Source organism: Diadema antillarum, unplaced genomic scaffold, assembly GCF_040938485.1.
Source record: "Diadema antillarum isolate AM-2024a unplaced genomic scaffold, OU_Dant_1.0 scf00000154, whole genome shotgun sequence".
In the NCBI taxonomy this organism is placed as follows: Eukaryota; Metazoa; Echinodermata; class Echinoidea; order Diadematoida; family Diadematidae; genus Diadema; species Diadema antillarum.
The window spans coordinates 628,269-646,376 of record NW_027271043.1 but is presented as its reverse complement, the minus strand read 5'-3'; the positions used below and the strand labels follow the sequence as shown (position 1 = coordinate 646,376).

At 40.8% G+C, this 18,108-nt stretch overlaps 1 protein-coding gene across 1 annotated transcript in view; it reads left to right on the top strand.

Annotated features, from left to right (window-relative positions):
* LOC139722008 (heparan sulfate glucosamine 3-O-sulfotransferase 6-like) overlaps nucleotides 1-18,108 on the top strand; it is a 66,926-nt gene that overhangs the window by 8,826 nt on the left and 39,992 nt on the right. The gene's annotated exons all lie outside the window — the stretch shown is intronic.

Here is an 18,108-nt window from a genome sequence, read left to right as displayed (position 1 = left end):
TTCTTATGATGAGGTATATGTAGCAAAAACAGCTGCTGAAAACAGCATATAGGCCTAGACCTATGATATTATGTGAAGGTAGTGAGCCAGTGGAGTATCATAGAGAGCTCAAAAATGACTTGTCTCTGACAAAGATTGTGCAAGGATCAAACGTGTAGGCCCATGCAAATGGTGACTAAACAGTGATTACATTAGCTTACATTCAAGCAGGCATAGTCTCCAATACAATTAGTTTCTGTTCTGTTAGCAGGCTCTTTCAGTTGATGAAATGTGGCAGTAAAAGTGGCATTTTAGTCATTTGATAGTTATTGATATAAATTTTACGTATCTGGTTATTTCGGTTCTTTTTGTCAGATTGAGTACTCTTTAGCAGTGCTAGAGAAACTCAATAGTGTATAATTTATCTACAGGTGTCATGGTCAGTAGTACTATGGCTTACCCTGTGACTACAATGTAGGCCTACTTCCCCATTGCTAATTAATGTGTTCTGCTAGCTGACAAGAGTGTGAGCTGGGTCTGTGTAAAGTGTAGCCCCCTTTTCCCCCAGGTGAATAATGCATTTTTTATTGATGCAGATTCGGTGGAGACTCTTTAGTCCCCCATTGCTAATGGTGCTCATAAGTCATAGTTCTGGCATTGATCAGAAGGTGCAGAATTCATGTTAAGTGCTATGCATTGTGTCTGCACTGTGCAGGCATGCTTTAGTGAGACGTGCCATGCCATTCAGTACGTCCTTGCAAAAGATACATGCCCTCACATATTTGTCCTTTTTTTTTTTTGGGGGGGGGGGAGGGGAGTGTACAACAATACAGTTGTCTTCTTTCAGATGCGTCCTCCATGCCTGTAGTAGTCCACTTGCAATTATCATTAGCACTACATTCTACATGCTAACATTTAACCAGTTGAGGACGAGTCCCAAGAATACTCAGGCAGGGACCTATGGGAATTGCGTGTTTTTGCAAAATCAGCCCGTCCTCAATGGGTTAATATCTAGAATTGTGCTGTATCGCAATGTCTGACATCCACACATTTTCAGAGAGGACTGGTATATATATACATGTGTGCCGAAGTCTTAATTTTCCAGATGTTAATCTAATTTAGATCTGTAATAATGTGCCTGAATTTTCATTTTCAAAAAGTGGCACAGAGAAAAAAAATCCATGAATAATAAGGCCTACACTACAATTTGCCACGATGTAATATTGACTTATTCTTTGCAATTATTTGTTGAGCCTTGCAGTCAGACTACATTTTTGTTAAGCATGAGTGAGTGATGAGGTGCGATTAGTAGCTTTGAAATATCACCCCAGCCCCATGCTGGTGGGAAGGTATTTCAAATCTAATGCTAATTTTTATGAATATATGGACTGGGGGATACTCAGACAAAGATGCCAGGCAGGAAAAATTTTGAGTTCTTTTTTTTTTTTTTTGGCCAATAAGGGAGATACTATAAAGATAGACTGAAATGTGCATTACTGTTTAATGTTTCAACTACAATAATACAATAGAGCATGAGTGCTTTGTTTTCCAAAATGATATCATTAGCATGATTGACACAAAACCCTACATAAAATGACTTTTTTTTTTGTTTAAAAAGCACGAGAAACCTTTTTCTGAAAATTTGCTGCAGTGAATATGTGGGTGGGGGTGGGGGGAGGAGGATTTTAATATGCCCATATGATATCACTGAAATGGTCTGATATTCAAATTAACAAACACCATTCTCACCACCACCTCCAACAACAACACACACAAACAGTGTCAAAAACTGATATCAAATATAATGCCCAGAGGCAAAGGGCGGAGACTTTCAGCTAGCCCGCTTTCACAAATGTAGGATTCTGCAAGGCACACAGGATGCACTTGTGTGATTACATATTGTACATCCGGATTAGGTTTAGATATTTATGTGAATTAGGTTTTTAGTTTGCTATCAAATGTGGTGTCTAAACAGAGCAACCTTGATACCACTATGCTTGAAACTGAGTAATGATGGCTCATACTATTATACCAAAAGGTGTCTGTTTTTTTTTTTCTCTCTCTCTCTGTCTCTTGTGAAATGCATTGGAAAATAATAATGTGTACCCCTAAATCTTGGAAATTGCCTTCATGGTGAATCAAACCGATTTAAGGGCGAGATGACTCACAGACAAACAGAACAAGGGACCCCATGAACAACCCGTCATGTAGCCATTGTACCAGAAAACTTGTCAGCCAATAAAATATGGAATCAATCTGGGAGATGAAAGCAAGTCAATCCGCACCTGGTAATGACATGTCTACGCCAAAGTGATTAGTATGGAGGGATGGGGGCATTGTGGCTGAGAATTGCCTGCTGAAATCTGATTAGCATTTTGACCGTGAACTCTACACCTTGCCTATTTACCCTCAAACGAGAAAAAAAATGATTACATGTTGTGATGCATCTTTCTTGATGGGTTTTCAGCAAAAAAAAAAAAAAAATCAAATCAAGACCAAGGCTGGATTATAAAAGTAGATTAAAGCTCTCGTCTATATTTGCTAGCAGAATCTAACAACAACAACAAGAAGAAAGAAAATTAGATTTGTTGTAGAATCTGAGTGATTCCTCAAGGCATTATTTCCAGAACTAATAAATTTGAAAGTGTTAAATGTAGAAACTGAACATTTTGAAGACTTTGTAAAAATAAGCGTGTAATTCATCCAGTGTACAGCAGTGGTTGTGTGCGTAATGAATGTTTTGGCAAATGTGTGTGTGTGTGTGTATATTGTACATAGGTGATTAAAGATATCCCCAAATCATTGTTATCTGTGAAAGATGTGGGGACTCCTGCTTGTATGACATTAGGTGTGTCTTCATCAGACCGAGCATGCTGTTAGCCTTCTCATCAAGTTGATAGGAGCTGCTGCCAAAGAATTATCAAGCAAATGATATGAAAGGCAAACAACAGGTGGCATAGTGTTAATTAGAGCCTTGAATGAGCTTTTAAAGAAGACTTTATCTGGCCACACATCTCTTCATGTTCGACACATTTTTCCATGAGACAGGCTCCTGTAAGAATGGAAACATTTGTGTGCTTCAATTGTTTGTGCTTGGCCAGTTCCAGTGAACTTCACATTTGTATAATTTCACGAAAATGAGTAGCACTGTATAAAATGTCATATAGTAGAATGTGCGTGTGACTATTATTGTGATATTTAGGTCGAGTATGAAATCCATGACAATCTACAACTATTGTACATGTATGCTGCAAAATATTCTATGTTTACAGTTTTCTTGCTTAAATTGCAGCAATAATATACTAGGAATATGAGGATGAAATGACATTATGAAAGTTCTGGAAGTGAGACTATCATGATGAGGGGGGGGGGTAGGAGGAAGACAATTACCTATTAAATCCACTACTTTCGTGTACATCATAGGAGAAAGGAGGCAATGACTAGTGAATCACAGTAATGGGTCCATTATCAGTGTGTACTACATCATGTACCTTTAGTATGGGACTCGTACACCATTTGGCGTATCAATGTTGAGTGCTGTATCAGTGACCGCTACATTTCCCTGAGAAGTGTACTGTCTCTTGTACCCCTTGCACAGTGCACAGAATGATGTTTACAGAAATAGAATAGAAAGTGCACATTGTCAGTTTGAAATTTAGTATTTGATATGAAAGCAAGAATAGCCTGGGTAATGTGACCGTGCTACCCCACATTTTGTAGCATTGGTAGCAAATGAGCATTTCCAGGTTAGTTGGCATATTTGTTTGATATTTATCAATTAAAAGTATGCCATTCACTTTTACACAATGCTTTAATCATTCTTTGAAATGAAGATCACATTTATCTAGCATGCTAGAGATAATGTACATGCAGAAACATATGAACAGAATGTGGGACTAGAACAAATTCTAAATGTTTTCAGAATATGCTTAATCAGCATTCTGATAATATAATATGTTTTTCTGATGATATTGAGTTTTATTCACCTCTGAAGATTACTGTTTATCCTTTGTTAAAAATACTGCACCTTGCAACTGATTGACAAATTGTAAATAACAAATAATATTTAGGCCTATGTTGATGTAGGGCAATTTGTAAATCAGTTGCAATGAAAACATATCGATGGAAGAATTTCATAAATACTGCACTTCTTAATTAGGGATTTTGCTTTAAGTCCAATTATTGTTTGTTTGTTTTTTTGACAAGAGCACTCACCCATTTTTCAAGAGCACTCTTTGATCAACACTATCTTGTTTGGATTCAAATATGATGAATCTTCCCCCATCCAAAGGAAATTGTGTAGTCCATGTACTTTTAAGGGTGTGGTATCCCATAATCTTAGCAAAGGATGCAGCTACATGTATTGTCTTGGCTGAACGTCTGATGGGGTGAGACTATTGTCTTTGCTAAGCGACATGTCTGAAGCTGTGAGACTGCGAACTGTGGAAGCATCTACTTTGTTTGTACCACCTATTTCCACTTGTCATGAAAAACTGCCACCGATTCGTAGTCAATAATAAATAAACAACGACTAAAGCATGTATCCACTGTTTGTAGTCAATAGTCTCGCTGCATCAGACATTTAGTGTGACAGTAAAGACCATAGCTGCATCCTCCTCCTAGATTATAGGCTAAGGATGTGGTTTGAATACCACCTTGCTTCTCGCTATTAAACCACATGCTAGATCTCCCTAATCATCTCTCTCTCTGCTCATCATCTGAATATAAAAGGTCATAATTTCAAGGTGGAAGGTGTAATGGGATTCTTTGGTCTGTAGAGTGGATTTCCAAATGTCTCGGCATGGACAAACAAATGTGTATGCTGGCTGGCTGGCTGGCTGCTCTGTACAGTTTGTTCATTCTCTCTCTCTCTCTGGGTTTGTGGATTTGTCAGAGCGTAATGCGGGGAGCTGTATTTCTTTCTTTGATTCGAGTGTGTGTGCACAAGTGCTGTACACAATACCTGATTTGTGTTGCCCCTCGGCAACTTGAGGGACTTTGGGGAGAGACAGAAATATTTATGCCCCGCTGAATTTTTTGAAACCTTGAATCTTATTGGTAGCTTATGTTCAGCATAGAGCAATTGTAAACACCCTAATCCATAGGTCAACACTTGAACAACAGACTGTATATTGCAAATTCCTTTTAGAATTGATCAGTGTGGAGGATATTGTCTCCCCCCTCCCTTTCTTTCTGTCTCCAAAGTTAACATCTTTCATTCAGAGTTTCAAGGACTTTGAGGCAGTTCATAAGTTAATGCCATACATCATTTCTGTAAAGTGTCCTCCTCTTTCATTGTGATAAGTATAGGAAATATTGGCTCAGAATATCACATGTGTGTGATACCATCAGCGGAAGGGAGCCAGCCAGCAAGCCAAACCATCAAAGTATGATCCAGGTTACCAGCATTCTGGTTCTCAAGTGATTATGGTTATGATGTATTCAGACTGGGGGCTAGTGGTAGGGCAAAGCTTTAGATTCAGTTCATGGCTAGAAACTGAAACATGGTTTGCATTGACGTGCCGAGAAGGGAGTTGTTAGGTTTTTGTCATTCTGAGTCCCGTATATCCATTTCAATTTCTCGATTGACTATTTTTAGGTGAATTGATGCAGAGTGTGATTGTTGTTTCTGTGTGAATTGGCTTCGTGTTACTGAAAAAGAAAAGAAGAAAAAAGGGTCTTCAAAAGGAACTTGGCAAATTGTTTATGTTGCTCTCCAGCACGTAATGAGTACAAACTGATCTGCATTACAACTTGACTGTCTCCTGCCTGTGTCTCCTGCATTTAAAGTCATATATTCTCCAGCCCAAATTTAGTTCTGTCATTTATACATGTGTCAAAAAACATGAATAAGGCTAAGCAGTACCCGCTGCATGCTATAAGGATTAGAACCAACACTTGCTTTCGGGCGAAAGCTCGGTGGTCTAGTGGAGATGACGCCTGTCCGATGATCAGGAGGTCGTAGATTCAAATCCTGCTCGAGTATGTACGCCCATGATTTTTAGCTCACCTGAGCCAAAGGCTCAAGTGAGCTATTGCGATCGCCCTTCGTCCGGCGTCCGTCGTGCGTCGTGCGTCGTGCGTCGTGCGTCGTGCGTCGTCCGTCGTCCGTCGTGCGTCGTCCGTCGTCCGTCGTGCGTCGTGCGTAAACTTTTTACATTTTCATCTTCTTCTTGAAAACCCCAAGACCGATTTTCATCAAACTTGGCAGGTAGCATCCCTAGGGGGTTAGGAACTCAATTTGTTAAAATGGGCACCATGCCCCACCCAGGGGGCCCCCAGGGGGGCCCAAACCCCCCAAAATTAAGGAATCTGTAAAAATCTTCTTCTCTAGAACCAGAAGTGATAGAGCTAAGTTAATACTATGAGTTAGTACATTGATGACTGTAGTTTCAAGTTTGTTCATGGCAGAATCAGGGGTGCCCCCCTTGGGACCCAGGGGAGGGGGGTGGGGAAGGGTTCTAATGGGGCCTAAATTGTACATTTTCATCTTCTTCTTGAGAACCCCATGACCCATTTTCACCAAACTTGGCAGGTAGCATCCCTAGGGGGTTAGGAACTCAATTTGTTAAAATGGGCACCATGCCCCACCCAGGGGGCCCTCAGGGGGCCCAAGCCCCCCAAAATTAAGGATTCTGCAAAAATCTTCTTCTCTAGAACCAGAAGTGATAGTGCTTAGTTAATACTATGAGTTAGTACATTGATGACTGTAGTTTCAAGTTTGTTAATGGCAGAATCAGGGGTGCCCCCCTTGGGACCCAGGGGAGGGGGTGAGGAGGGGTCCTAATGGGGCCTAAATTGTACATTTTTATCATCTTCTTGAGAACCCCATGACCCATTTTCACCAAACTTGGCAGGTAGCATCCCTAGGGGGTTAGGATCTCAATTTGTTAAAATGGGCACCATGCCCCACCCAGGGGGCCCCCAGGGTCCCAAACCCCCCAAATGAAGGAATCTTTATTAATCTTCTCTAGAATCAGAAGTTATAGAGCTGAGATAATACTATGAGTGAGTACATTAATGACTGTAGTTTCAAGTTTGTTCATAGGAGATCCAGGGGTGCCCCTCTTGGGTAGGGGGGGGGGGGGGTGGTTGGAAGGGTCCAAATGGGGGCCTGAATTGTACATTTTCATCTTCTTCCTGAAAACCTCATGATGGATTTTTGTCAAACTTGGCAGGTAGCATCCCTAGGGGGTCAGGATCTCAATTTATCAAAATGGGCACCATGCCCCACCCAGAGGGCCCCAGGGGGCCCCAATCCCCCCAAATTAAGGAATCTTAAAAAAAAATTGGGCCTTTATTGTACATTTTCATCTTCTACTTGAGAATGCCTGGTCAAATTTTGGTAGAGCTGTGAATAATTTAGGTTAGTGACTGCGTGAAAGGTGAACTTGCGATACTCAGGTGAGCGCTAGACCCGCGGGTCTCTTGTTTATCATGGCTACTACTAAAACACTGACCAATTCAGTGCTTATTTATGTCGATGTAGGGCAATTTGTCAATCAGTTGCAAAGGCTAAGATAGCACAAGAGGGCATCTACACTCGTATAACCTTAAAGCATCCACTGTTCTTTAAGTGGACCCTGGATGAGCCAGTGCAGTTTGCGCCTGTCATTTGCACCACACACACATAATATTGTGTGCATATTCTTGTGTTCAGAGTTTCTAGTTCCTGCCGAGGGGTTACAGGAGGGAGATGCTGGGGTTGGCGTCTTTGTATTTAAATATGTGCAGGAAAACACATGTAGTGACCATTAAATGATATGAGAATCATATTGCTCAGGATCAGATGACCTGTGAGATGGCTTCTTGACATTCAAAGTCATCAATTTGAAAACACCTGACCTATAGATGTACTTTGCTTGACTTTCCACTAGCCTGTTAGTTCAGCTTCACCTGCTTTCCTTCTAAACAAGTTTAACCTTCGGGATGAAGTCTCCCTCTGGAAGGAGTTGAGTGTGCTTAAATGTTAAACATGGTGATTCCCGGAAGATGGCCAAATGACCACTGTTCTGTGAAATTTCTTCCTCCTGGATGGAGCCGACAGATGACAAAGGATTCAATTTTTGCCTCTCCTTGTGTTTGCTCACCACTGTATTATCATCAAGGGGCCTTGCCATGAGATTGATTCCTTTCAATGAGTGGATCATTCACTCCACACTCATTGTCTGTGTCCTCGAGAGGTGAAACACTGGCCTGTTGAGGGTGTATTCACATCAAATGGGTTTTGGCGATTCTTGCTTGAATGGAGCCTCGGCTCATCGAATGCTTTACCATGCACGCACCATTATGCTCTTGGTGGCATTTGTCCTTACCCCCCACCCCCAAACATAAATTTAATCAACTGATCGATGCATGCGTTTGTTGCGAATCCCAAGGGGGGAGCTGGACGGAGGCTTGCCAACGCATAGTGGCATTTGCTACCATGTGATTGTGTCACATCATTAACTTTCCTTTACACCAATCCATCTGTCTCCTTTTCTTCGTGCTCATTTTTTCTTGCACTGTTATAGAGATCTATGAGTGATGCAGCATCAAAATATATGAAAAATGCTAAAGGATCACTGGAGAAAGTTGTAGTGCAAAAAGAAACACCTCTCCTTACAGGTGACACATCTTTAGCCAATCATAAAGCAAAGTTATATGCCTCTTCTGTCTTTGTGTTAACTCTGTCATTGCCTTGACAATCTGTTTGTACACTGTGTTAATGGCACTAGGAGATTATGGTCTTGAAAGGCTTAAAAAAAACCAACATTTATGTCTTACATTATCCACAACTGCCTTTAACCTTTTGAGGATGGACTGATTTTGCTACAACATGCATTTCCCATAGACACCTGCCTGAGTATACTCGGGACTCGCCCTCAACGGGTTATTAGGAGGTGGCACTGGTCATGCCCCTGCACCAACCGGTAGGGGGAGGAGAACTGAAAGGTCTCCATTGAATGATATGACTTAAGTGGATGATTTGAAAAGAGTGAAGGACATTCTATTCTTCAGTCAATGATTTTACCATGTTGTGAGCTGCATTCTCTCTTGATCTGTCCTTAACGAGACAGAAACACCTCCCAATGCAATACCCATCAGACACTACTTAGTGTTAAGTACATAAAGAGGTGGAACCTGCTGCTAAGTTCAATTGATGGAGTGCTTATTCCGGTAGGACATAAGTGGGATGAGATGATCAAATGTTTGCCAGTTAGTAGAATGCAAACAGCATATCAGGGCGGGGGATGGGGGTGGGGTAGAGCTCTCAGGAAAGAAATGGGAAGGGATTGGTGGGGAACAAGAATACGTGAGGGGGAAGAGTGACAGATAAGTGTATATCGTATGGAATTCTGTGTAGCTGGGGATTTTCTCATGACTATTTGTCAACCCATTGTGTAGGCCCACAAGTATACTGTTCTGCTTGAATTGAAGTTTTATGTGGACAAGCAAAAGGGTCTCGATTCCAAAGACTTCCCAACAGTATTAACCCCTTTTTCCTATCAGTTGTCATACTGTGTTCTTTCAAATTTGTGCATACAGTATGATCAAATCATGGAGCTAGCTCCATGATCAAATATAGGCCCTACATGTCAGTGTTTGCCAAAATATGCTGGACAGATTTTTGCTACCGAGTGATGGCACTGTTCAAATAATCACTGAAAAAAAAAATCAGGTGAATTCATATAGCATGACAGATACGACTGTAAATGTACTTTCCTATTCTTATTCACTTAAATCACCATTAAAGGCCAGGTATGCTGATTCTGCAGTGGGCAGGTATGCTAGGAGTCTACTAAAGATGCGTATTTTATAAATGTCAAAGTCCCTATAAATGCACTGTGCTAGATGTTGTAGATAGTCTTTCCAGTATCACTTTTTTTTTTCAACTGTGGGTAACACTAGCCGTCCATGTCCATGTTTGAGAAAGCTCCAGTTTCATCTCATGACATGTGATCTGTAGTTTCAACTGTAGTTTCAACATCCGCTTGATGATGCTAAAGAGTTGCTAATGTGTCTTCGCTGGATGGCATGGTGAGGCCACACACTCTCATAATTTATGCCATTGAGGAGGACCTGAATCTGACATGCTCGGTGCAGCTGCTGAGCTAATGCAACCTTTCTTTCCTCGTGTGTCTCTGTGAAATTAGTTGTACTTCATCTTTGCAGCAAACCTTTCTGGAGGAAAGTTACTCTGCATAGTATCTCATTTCTCAGAGATAACCAGAGAAAAAGGATTTGTCAGGAAAGTTGCTACCATATACAATGTAGGCCTACAACGATTTTCATGTTGAAAAATATTAGATTAAAAATCATGTTCTCTATGTAGGCCAAAATAATCATATTGAAGAAGTTTTTTTTTTTTTTTGTGCATTTGCAACAAAATCTGGCAAATTTCAAACTTCCGCTCCACACATTTAAAATACAAAGATACAGTATCCATATGTTTAGTTATAATTTATGTAGATAGGGCCTGGATATAGTCAATTTTTAGTAAAGATACAGTGTAGATGATGAAGTTTTGTTCATTTTGTTGTCGTTGTGGTGGTGGTGGTTGTGGTGCATGAGCCAGACAGCTGAAATATACAGTGCATGTACCGGTAAAAAGTTAGAACGACACCTGGGCATGTAGTGCAGTAAACAGTTGTTTGCCGATGAAGAACTTATGTTTGTGCATTTTGAAGCTAGGCTGTAATGTTGTCTTGTACTCTGGGTCTAGGAATAATCACTTGTTAGCCAGTATGGTGACACTGGGCCTCTGAAGAGGGTTTCTCTCAAACTGGCTGCAGTCACCTTTCCTGTTTATGGCTGCAGACTGGACATGTGCCTCATGCAATCATACGCAGACCAATGGCAATGCATGTTAGAGCAAGGCACCAAAGTATTAGGAGCTGAACGTAAAAAAATGGTATATGACTGTGACCCATTTGTTTAATAGCAGCTCAGTCAGTGCCACTGTCTCTGAGTAGCTGTTCTCCACTGATTGTACCTGATATTCAACTACAAGAATTTTGCAACAAATTTGCTATTTGCACAACTTTGCAAGGTGTGCGAAAGTTGGAATACCATCAGTATCCCATGCCTCTGCACCTACTTTATATTCTACAATGTAACTGTTCGCAGCTAACATTGGTCTACAAGATACCTTTTTTCCCCTTTTGTAATCACTCTCTCCTCTGTAAGAGCTGTGAGAAAATGGCACCTCCCTTTGCTTTAATATATAATCATTGAATACACAAGGAGAAACCTGGCCTGCCTGGCCTTTTCAAAACTCACATTTTGTTGTCTTATGAGCCCTGGCCGATGAGTGTTCACTGGTAATGGGTTTAATGAATGTCTCTGGAGATTTTGGTTGCACTTGGGACCGGTGGTGTGACAAAGGTGTCAAAATATTTGGGGAAGAGGCGTACCTGTGGGTTGCATTGTGGGTCCAGCTTCAGTGTGGATTCTGTTTCGCAGGGCTGTCTTTCGTTTCGGCTCACGTTCGTGACTCAGCGTGGCCCAGAAGTCCTGTCAATGACTTCCAACTAATGGGAAGTGTGATGTTCTCTCAGCCTCTCGCTCCATTGTGAGAGAGTATACTCTCTTATTCTGTAGCAAAGTTTTTGAAGTCTGCTGGACCAGATTTCTATGGCTCGTTTTTTTATAGACATGTATTTTATTATTTGTTATAACCTTTTCTTAGTCAAGACATGCCTGTTTTGTCAAATTGCTGTGATAGCTGTTGAATATTGAGAAGGTGGTTCATTGTGGGTGAACACATCATCAAAAATGTGACCTGGCAGAGTGAAAGCCTGCATGGAAGAGTGCATCATTTTCAATGTAGTATTTTGTATTAGCCATCATTAAGGGTGTCTGTATTGACCAAGATAAGAAGTGTGCAAAAAACAAACAAAAACAAACCAATGACGAACAAACCATTAAGAAAAAAAACAAGACTGTTTAAATGATTAAAAGAATGTTTGATCAATTATTGTTTTGTGAAAATACATGAAGCTGAGGGAGTTCCACAAGTTTCTTGTTGTTAGTTTGACTATAATTGAACGTTCACTGCTCCGTTTGTGTCAGTCTTATTATCTCATTTTAGCAAATTCAGACCAAGGAGCTACGCATTGTAGCTCCATGGTCTGACTGAACTTGAAGTGGAGTTTCCATCATGTTGAGGGTGAACCCCAAGATTCCTCATTGAAGGCATCCCAAGTTAGAGGTCTGTACAAACCTCATGATTGTGATGTATGGCTGACAAGTCAGTGGCAAATGGCTTGCTCTGGCACAAGGACAGGTTTGGTGTAGGCAGGGAGGTAGGACTCCCTGGTGTAGGCACGGGTTCTGAAATCACTAACAGGGCATTCAGACGCAAAAAAAAAGTATACTCGAACGGTATAGCTATACCAAAACGGTATAGCTATATGATGAATTTATACGTCTGAACGCTGACTAACGAAACGATGTATATAACGAAACGACGTATAGCGAAATGACGGTCAGAGCATCGTTTCGAACTAGAACTCGATAACGAATCAGCATTCCGTGTGCGTCTGAACGTATGGCGACCATAGAACGGTATAACTGGGCGGGGCTTAATGGGAGCGCGCACGAAAGGTGACCCCACAGCTGTCACTCATGACTATAACAGCATGCGCAGTGGGAAACTGCACATCTATACGACGTTTCCCAGAACTATCGAAATTAGTGTCTGGTCTTTCAGCTATACGATGATTCTTTATACGTCGTTTTGTTATCAAGTTTTGGTATAAAATGGCATGCGTCTGAATAGGGGGTAAGACTGCTACTCTTCATAAAGATATAATTTATGATGCACAGTGCTGTTACCTTTCTTGGTGCTTTTTTTTTTAGTAGTAGAATTTATGGGGTCAGCTCAATTTTTATTCCTCCCTGCGGTCCATTATTGTGAATGCTGTTAAAATTGGCCTTCTACTGCTTTGTTTCAAAGTGATGTTTTATAGACTGTGAGCAAAAACTCAGTGCTTGAAGTGTTAGGGTTATTTATGATATCATCTCTTATGGTAGCAAAGGCTTGTAAATTTCTAATCTGCTGCAGCATCATGCAAGGAATACAGTGCCTGGAGTGTTTCCGCACATAAAAAAAAGGATATTTGGGTCAATAAAAAAATGGGGGAAAAAGGAGGAAATGAGACTACATTCAAATATTTGAAGAATGGGTCCATGTACCCACTCCTGTAATCTGGTTCCAGTTATTGCTTGGTAGGAAACACAATTGTCTCAAACGGCTTACTTCGTTCCTTCGGGTGTTCGCGTTCGCGTCGGGTGGTCGCTTACCCGACATTTCGTAGATTAGGTGCCCTAATCTACGAAGGGTCGGGTAAGGATGGGTAAAATAATCACAATTTAATACAGATAATCCTTGACATAAGGCTGATCGTTTAACGCGACGATACGTAAAAAAGTGTCATTCAAGTGACGAAGTATCGGGTGAATCAGGGACGGCGAAACCAGTGAATAAATCAAAGCAAAAGACATCAAACAGGCCACAAAATAGCACAAAAATGGCAATAACAAATAAAAGAGAATAAAATATCCTCAGAAACATAATTTTATGGCTAAATAAAAACAATAACATTACAGGATGGAGATATATAAATACATTGTATTTAAACTTCCGAAAATATCCTCTATTAGGCCCGATGGAACAGTAAAACACGCAAAAAACCTACAGACATGGTTGTCAGTGTATACCCTCGCTTATGGCAACCAGATCGTCATGGACATGGCTAAATTATGTTAAAATGTTTGCAACAAAATCACGACGGTACACAGAATCTATGCTCATTCAATCCCAAAGTTTGCATTTTGCACAGTCTTTAGGGTCGACAAAACATAGAATTGCATGGTAAAGCAGAGAACGTGAACTGCAGAGATGCCAAGTTCAAAAAACTTTTATGAGTGAGATTTTCATGACTCGACGTTTCGGCGCTCGCGCGCATGCGCGCGCGAACGAGGAGGGTGTCGCCCCTCCCATGGTAGGGAGCTTATTATTAGCTTATTATTAGCTCTTAATGAAGCGATCTGGTGCATACTTCAGTGACTATTTCTTACTAATTTTGAAAGACAAAAAGGAAATATGCCTTCAATTGCAACTATCACTTTAATCCTTTGAGCTATGCTCCTTATTTTTGGCCCAAATTGCAGACTTCATCTGATGCGTGAGAAAAATGGGTGCCATGCGTGAGATCGTGAGACAGACCCTAAATGCTTGAGTCTCACGCAGAATGCGTGAGACTTGGTAGCTCTGGAACTGAACCAATTAATCAGAGTTCTGTGTGAGTCTACTTTGACCAACCAAACTAACTGATCAGTTTTGAAAAATATTTCAGAAAGGGATTAAAAAGGTTTCACAATCTTATCAAATTTTGAAGGGATTAGGCCTATTTCATGCACCGGTAACCAGATTCTGATCATATCTGAAAAGAATTCCATCTTTTCAGTCAAACAACTAAAGTTTTAATTCGCAGTGATGTAAAAGAATGTCTCCATATCGATACTATGTGGTTTTGTACAATAAAGGACATTTATCCTGAAATAGGTCCCCACTCCATTCACCGCCATTCAGTTACACGTACAAGTGTTCATAATTTGTATTTCGTCATAGTGCAGCCGGTGACTGCTGTCAACCTCCATAGACTTTGCACATGGTAAAGACACACGCACTTAGAGGGGACCGATATGACGACTCAGCCCAATAAAGTCCATGGAGGTGGTATGAGCTAGCTGTCACCAGCAGTGAAGAAATGAGTGGAGACAGAAACCACGATAATGCCGATAACAATGTTGTCAAGATGTTCAGATATAAAAGGAAGGACCAGATCGTTGTAATCCACGAGTCGAGACGACTAGAACTTTCGCCGCACATACTGTACAATATGAATGGTCGTCCATTGAAACCTGCATGATCACTTTATCGCACGCGAGCGTATCGCTTTGCCATAGTTATGCACGGCGAGCATTATGTGCTGCTAGCCTTGTATACAAACGCTTGTGATGATTTTTTCAGTGTAAAAACATAGGAATACAATCGCGTATTCGGAGATAAAACACGCGAACGTTCGTAAATTTGCACTGGCTTTTTCTCGAAAATTCGGGTAAGCTGTACCCGATACTTCGTAAAAAATAGGGGTCTAATTCTCAAATGCTCCACCCGACCTTTCGTATATCAGGGCATATAATCTATGAAAGGTCATGTATCGCGACCACCCGACCCGAACGCGATCACCCGATGAAACGAAGTAAGCCGTCTCAAACTGATGAAAATTGGATTGGAAGGTTCAACATGATAACAGATGATAATGCTTTCCAAATGCAAGATTTTGTCATGGTTTCATGTCTTCATTGGGTGAAGAGGGCATTTCCCGACAGGAAATGGTGAATAAATTGATGAAAAATGACTTAGTTGAGGCAAAAAAATATATTAGTTTTTATTTCAGTCACAATCCATTGGAATATCTGAAAAATTGTCATCTCAGTCGGATGCCAACGAAAGAAATGGAAGCCTTCCTACAAAGAGTGTTTCTTGTAATAAACTTGTAGTAACATGAAAAAAACAACAAAGAATTTATGAGCAGTCTGGCAAGTTTTTAAAGTTTTGACAAGTGATAAAGTTTTAATTGTTTATATAGTGAATCATCTACAATTTCGAGGGACCCAGTAAGAAACAGCAGAGCCCCCCCCCCCCAAAAAAAAGGGAAAAAAATAGAAGAAAGAAAAAGCAGTCTAAAACGTGTAGGTGAATCTTTCAAGTGTTATCTCTCTTCTTTTACTCATTTTCATGAAAAAAAAAATACTGTAACATTTATCATAGTTCACTTATTGGAATACATTTTTAGAGTTACTTTTGTGGCAAAGGAAGCATTTAGAATACTTGCATATCAATAGGAACTTTTCACTAAGCAAAGAAGAGCTTGTGATATCTGGTTAAAAATGTGTACCAGTATCACAACTGGCAGGTCCTCCTCTTCTTCTTCTTCTTCTTTACATGTACTAAAATGTCTATATCGTGGCATGAATGAAGTTTAATGTAGAGATACTTTCAGCCTGTTGTAACTCTAAAACCTTGCTGATATAGCAAAGTTAAAATGCAGTGTAAACCAGCGCAGGGTTGTAATTCAAACACCAAACAACATCTTTAGAGGAGGAAAGCCAAAGAAGTTGAAAGGATTTGTATGGTATTTATGCAAAGTGCTGATTCAGGGAAGTGCTACATCCAAAACCAGCACATTGTCATGGGATATTTTTTTTTTTTTAGCTGTAGAAATACAACCTGTTCATTTAGGCAGCATAAGCCCAAGTCTTGCGTGGGGTCTTCTTTTTGGGATTTGTCTTTCTGTAAGATCTTCAGTATGTTGGCAGCATTACAAAGAAGGGAAAAGAGATTTTCAATCCGCTTCATCAATACCATGGTATGGTTGAAGTCAGATACTACCCCTTAAAGATCTATTTTGTTCTGTGCCACCTATTATAACTTGTGAGAGTGCATTATTCTTGCCTTGTGTAAGTCTTTGAGAGAGAAAGAAAGAGTGCATTACTATCTTTTTCTTTCATTTCACAGAGTGTCCACATTCTTCCAGAAACACTATTCATTTGTCCCAGCCTTACACTCTGTTTTCCACTGGGTTGTTATTGTTGTTGTTGCATGTAGTTTTTGAAAGCTTTGCCTGCAATAGTACTGTGGTGATTGTCCTTAGAAAGCTTATCACTCATGAAAGGATTAGAGGGTTAAGAAGTTATAAGAGTATTACAGGTTTTTTCATTGTTTCTTGATGGCAAAATTGTCTTTTTTCTTCTTCTTCTTCTTCTTCTTCTTTTCATGGCAGTTAAGAGCAGTTTTTTGCTTCACCAGCGAACGATCAAATTCGGGCCCCGTTTTCATGTTTTAAAACCACAGATACTCTGAGTAAATAGTACATTAGTGAATGTAGTTTCAATGTTGTCTATGGTAAATCCAGGGGTGGCCTGCTCAGGGCTGAGAACAAATTTGGGGCCAGTTTTCGCATTTGATCTTCGTTTTGAAAATGAATGGTTGAATCTTTGCTTGTGTGGCGAATTAGTGTACAAATGGACACTATAGGGCTTTTTACACTTGTAAATTTTTGCTTAGCCCCGGACCAACGGTGGGGCTAAGGGGGGGCCTTAGCCCCACCGTTGGTACGGGACTATCCTTAGCCCACTTTCTGTTTACACTCGTTTTTGCCAAAGTGGGCTAGCCCCACCTATAGTACGGTACTATCTGGCCCTGCAAAATAGCAGGGGTTAGCACCGCAATTGCGGTGCCAAGCAAGTGAGTGTAAACAGAACGAAAAAATAATCCTGGGCTAAGCGACGGAGACAAAGTCCGACCCTCACTGACCAATAAGAAACGAGGTAATCAAGTGCTGCCGGTGCGTGCGTGTACGTGTACAGTACACAGCGTAATTATGAATATTCATGTGGTTTGGAAAGTCCGGGGCTAAGAAATACAAGTGTAAAAAGGTCAGTTTTCTCCTTAGCCCCGGACAAGAGATAGTACGGGACTAATTGGCGAGTGTAAAAAGCTGAAAAAATTGGTACGGGACTAACGATAGTCCTGGGTCAGAGAAAGTCCGGGGTTAAGAAACACAAGTGTAAAAAGCCCTTATGCCCCTTGGAGGCCCTCAAAGCTGCCTCCAAGTATTCTATGTCTTCATAGGTAATAATAGTCTATAAGAATTCATGGAAGGTGAACTTGCTTTTCAAAGGAGTGCAAGAACTCTTTGTCTTCTTGTCTTTCTTGGTGGGGGAGGGGAACTGAGCCAATGATCCTCCATCAGGACTGTGACTAGGACCCCGTTTACAGTGAGTGAAAAGGCCGGGTTTGGCCACGGCCGAGCCCGGCCTTCATTTCACTGTAGACGCGCAAAAGGCCAAATGCGAGCCCGGCCTTTTCTCACTGTAAATGCAAACTGGGCCAAATGCGGTACCAAATTTAGTCTGGCTTCCAGACCCTCTGCCCGTACTATTTCGCTATTCAGGATATTAACGCCCTCAACATCGAAAACTAGTACAGTTTAAGGTGGTTTTGTCCTGCAGAGGTGTTTGCCTTTGGCAAAGGTGGCGACTTCGTCTCTGCGGAGTCTAGTTGGCAAAGGGTCT